The sequence below is a fragment of the Lacerta agilis genome, chromosome 5 (assembly GCF_009819535.1).
Source record: "Lacerta agilis isolate rLacAgi1 chromosome 5, rLacAgi1.pri, whole genome shotgun sequence".
NCBI lineage: Eukaryota > Metazoa > Chordata > Lepidosauria > Squamata > Lacertidae > Lacerta > Lacerta agilis.
In genome coordinates, this window is record NC_046316.1 from 11679257 (window position 1) to 11684444 (window position 5188).

The following is a 5188-nucleotide window of genomic DNA, read 5'->3' on the forward strand; positions in this document are numbered from 1 at the left end:
TGCTGATCAGAAGATCGGTGCCGTTTCCGTGCATTGCTCTGGTTCGTCAGAAGCGGCTTAGTCATGCTGGCCACATGACCTGGAAGCTGTACACCAGCTCCCTCGGCCAGTAAAGCGAGATGAGCACCGCAACCCCAGAGTCGTCCGCAACTGGACCTAATGGTCAGGGGTCCCTTTACCTTTACCGGTATATTGGTATAAAAGTCAGGTGCCTGCCCCTCTCTACCAAGCAGTGGCAAAAGTCCATGGGGTCCCAGGCCCCCACACAGGGTCTGTGTCCCTTTGGAGAATAGAAGACACAGCAGAGACTGTCATGGCTTTAAGAAATATGGTTAATTTTTCTTCAAACAATGTTGGGTGCTTTCCTTTCAGCCTTCTATTGGACCCAAACAGGATTCCCAAGTAGAGTAGATAACAGAGATTCAGTAACTAGACCTTTAGTTCTTTGGTATTCAGAATTTTATCTCTTCCCCCCACCCCCCTTCTTGTGAGTAGATTGTCTGAAAAGCACATTCTAGGCTGTGAGGAAGAGATGATAGTAATTAACACTGGCAGCTGTAATTACACCTCATGCTAATAACACAGAACAGACAATTTGGTAATTACTGTGCCTTGTCTTTTATAGTGCTGCAGGAGGGATAGTTTGTTGACTTTAATTGAATAAAAGGGGATGGTTTGTGGATGATGTAAGCAAACAGTGCTATGTTGTTTTGCACTAGCTAAAATTTTAATCAAAAGATACATTACTGTACCATTAATCAACATATGTGCTAGTTTCTGAAAACTGGTCATGCTAATGTAATAAGTAAAAAATCTGCCCTTATTCCCTTTGCAGGTTCTCCATTGGTAGGAGTAAAAAACAGAGGCCAACCAGAGAAGATTGAGAAGGAAAGCAGCTAGTAAGCTTGATCTTTATTGAAGCTGTTGCAAGGTGATTTTTCAATGCCGGCATGCTCTTATAAAGACATTTTAAAATCCCTCCTGGAGTCTAGCCCACCCCCAAAAGCATCATCCAATCAACAGAAGAGATGTAACCCAAGACCACTACCTCCCCCCCAGATACATCAGAGCTACATCACAAATTGGGGAGGGTCAGAGGAGGTAACTTGGGAATTTTCCACACCTGTGCCATCTCTCCTTGACCCCTCCCAGACACACATTTCTGCAAAACAAAAGGTTTCCTCCCTGGCCGGTAGGGCTAATGGCTGCTGTCCATTGTGAGGGAAATGGCCCATCCTCAGGCAGAGACTTCTCACCTCCTCCCTGCAGATGAAAATACTTGGCCAGCTAGGAGTCAAAATGGAGTGAGGCCTGTCTTTCTGTGCTGTTTTCAGACATGTGGCCTTATTTGTTTGGTAAATTAATAACATATATATATATATATATATATATATATATATATATATGTATGAAAGACTTGAAATTCTTACAACAGATTCCCAGTGATGAGAGTGAGAGAAGTAGTCTTCTTCCACTTGAGAGGTGCTTTGCATATGAGACTTGAGAGCAACTTTATTTTCATTTCCTTTTATAAATCCAATGGAAAAAAAATAAAAATCTTACATTTATTAGAATATGAGCGGAAGTTCAGATTAAAAGTTTCTTCTGGCTTTCTGTTTTTGGGCCGCATGAAAGTTAAAATTTAAGTCCAGAGTCATCTTCTCTCTGGTCAGTTCCACGACCACGTACAATCGTTTGGGGGTATCTAGAAATTTTACCTCTTTGTCATAACTGGAACCCTGCATTTACCCTGTAAACTGTGCACCTGGGGAATGTGCATAGAGGAAATAGATAAAGGTAAAGGTAAAGGGACCCCTGACCATTAGGTCCAGTCGTGTCCGACTCTGGGGTTGCGGCGCTCATCTCGCTTTATAGGCCAATGGAGCCGGCGTTTGTCCGCAGACAGCTTCCGGGTCATGTGGCCAGCATGACAAAGCCGCTTCTGGCGAACCAGAGCAGCGCACGGAAACGCCGTTTACCTTCCCGCCGGAGCGGTCCCTATTTATCTACTTGCACTTTGACGTGCTTTCGAACTGCTAGGTGGGCAGGAGCTGGGACCGAGCAACGGGAGCTCACCCCGTAGCAGGGATTTGAACTGCCAACCTTCTGATCGGCAATCCCTAGACTCTGTGGTTTAACCCACAGCGCCACCTGGGTCCCTGAGGAAATAGATACTGCCTTCCAAAAGGATGGGTGTGGCCCTCTGACACGCATTTGAAAGCCTTTCCCTTGATTTTGTAGTTTGGAAAGCTCTGAAGTTAATAAATACCAATAAGGGTCCCAGTTTAACTAGGACTATACACCAGGCTTCCTCAACCTTGGCCCTCCAGATGTTTTTTGAGACTACAATTCCCATCATCCCTGACCACTGGTCCTGCTAGCTAGGGATCATGGGAGTTGTAGGCCAAAAACATCTGGAGGGCCGAGGTTGAGGAAGCCTGCTATACACCATAGAAATCTTACCATGATTTTATAATGCATGCTGTTAATTCTGAGTTGTGGTGGAAAATTCCGTGACAGTGCTACCCAGGGTAGCTTTTCTTGGAATGAGAAAAAACTGGAGACACACTCTCTTCTTTTTTTTGTCATATTTATTTTATTTACAAATATATAAGTAAACATAAGTGGAGTCAAAAAGGCACTCCACCAAGGTAGCAAATGTACTTCCCCATATCTGTTCTGCAGAGAGCTACCCCTAGGAGCAAACTCAAATCTTTCTCTTTGTCTCTTCCAAAACTGCCACATCCACCACTCCCTCTTTCCCAGGCTCAGGAGAAGAAACTGAGTCAAACACAGAGTCCCAACTATCTCCTAATCATTGTTAATTAATGGCACAAATTTATATCTGAAACCTGAACCACGATGGGTTCCTGACAAATAAAAATGCACAATAAAACAACCAATAAAATAAATAATAAAAACAAAACAGCAGAACGGTAAAACCATATATTAAAACCAGAGCAAGGTAAAATCCAAATTATTTTCTTAAAACGGTATCCTGAAAGGGAAGAGCACAGAAAGAAGAAACACCATGATACACGTGCATCAGCACAACTGGACACCTTCATCTGCCCCAGCTGCAACAAAATGTGTCTCTCCTGTATCAGACTCTACAGCCACAGCAGGCACTATAATTCTCCAACCGTTTTGATGTCGTCCCCAAAGGTATACTCCTCCATTGTCTCCCAAGGCGCCAACAATACAAACAGATCTTTAAAGGCCCTGGACATATAAAATGTTGGCATCACACAAGGCTGGAGTGGGGGTATTTCAAAGATGAATGCTGCTGTGGACAGGCTCTTTCTCTGCTCATCACCTGCCTTGTTTCTGACGTCGGGGCTCAGGAGGGCTACTGAGGAAGATCTCAACATTCAGGCAGTTTCAAGAGCTCACATCAGCAGACCACTGGGACTATGAACTAACAGCCTGCCTCACAAAGCAATAGTTAGCCAGCAATGTAACACACAACACACAAACGGAAAAAAACATCTGTGGTAATTTGCATAACTGTTCATCTAATGTGTTAAAAAAAAAACATTTAGGAAGACAAAGGTTAAAGTTTCCAGGTAGTATATATTTCAGAGCTCTGCATCCTATGGCGCTGACCAGCTGGAGTGTACATATGTTATAAAAGAAACGAGGGAATAAAATGAATATGCCACATTTCGTTCCATTCATTTCAATTAAAATGGCACAAACACTTTTAAGTCAGGGGGTCAGCAAACTTTTTCAGCAGGGGGCCGGTCCACTGTCCCTCAGACCTTGTGGGGGGGGCGGACTATATTTTGAAAAAAAATAAATGAACGAATTCCTATGCCCCACAAATAACCCAGAGATGCGTTTTAAATAAAAGCACACATTCTACTCATGTAAAAAACACCAGGCAGGCCCCACAAATAACCCAGAGATGCATTTTAAATAAAAAGACACATTCTACTCATGTAAAAACATGCTGATTCCCGGACCGTCCGTGGGCCGCATTTAGAAGGCGATTGTGCCGCATCCGGCCCCCAGGCCTTAGTTTGGGGACCCCTGCTTTAAGTACTATGTTTTCTGCTGTCTCAAGGTTTTGTTTCTCTGTCCAGTCACACTAGCTTGGTGCATTTGTTCAAGATCACAAATCACAAACTTCTGCCTGTCTTCCAAAGCTGCAATATATTTCAAATGCTACTCTCCAAAACTGTTCTCTTGATATATGTAACATCTAGGATGTTATGGTGTTAAAGAGATATGTAGACAAATGTTAAACAGGGAGGGGGAGGAGAGGTCAGACATATCTTCCCAGTCAGCATCCTAAAACTTTCTCACTGACCTGAGGGGGGAAACTGAAGATATGGAAAGGAGGAGTCTGTAAGAGAAGCAGAAGTTCTATGGAAAAAATAATTCCCCTGACCACCCAGGAGAGCGATGTGAGATTAAAAGCACAATAGCTCAGTTCAGACATCATGCCAAAGCATGGTTTTCATTAAACATATTCTAAGGATCAACATCTACTTTCAAAAGGCAAGTCACTGCAAGCTCCTTTATCCATTTTTGTTTTCTCAGAGCAATCCGTTCCTACATTCCCTTCTCTTCCTGTGCTCAGCAGCCTCTAAACTAGAGGTTGCTAACCTGTGACCCTACAGTTATTGTTACAGACTCCAGCTGCAATCTGCTCCAGCCAGCATGGCCAGTGGTCAGAGATGATGGGAGTCCAACAACATCTGGAGGGCCATAGATTAGCCATTTCTGCTCTAGATGAGTCTAGAGACAGAGTGGTTTCTATAAAATCAAGCATTGCACCAACCCAAGGTTAGCATAAACCATGGCTTGCAATCCCACTTCCAGCAACAGTTTCTAATTTTGGGTTGCTAGCTAATTGCAAACCATGATTTGGCATGATACCTGAATTGGAAACAGAAGAAAGCAGGTAGCTGGAACCATACAGGTGAACAGCACAGAGTAATCTGGGGTAGTAAGAGATGCAGTTTGTGTGAATGGACACACCATAAGAAATATTCCATTTAGCAGCACCATGGAATATGATCAAGCCCATTCTCCTCTGTGCCCTGAAGAAGTGTGGCAGCTCTTTTGGAAAGAGTGACATTGCCACCACTTGTTCTTTCAATAAACAGAACTTTGTATGAATACATCAGCCACAAGGATGTTAAATTTTCATTCATTCTCTCCTACCATTAGCGTTAAACCT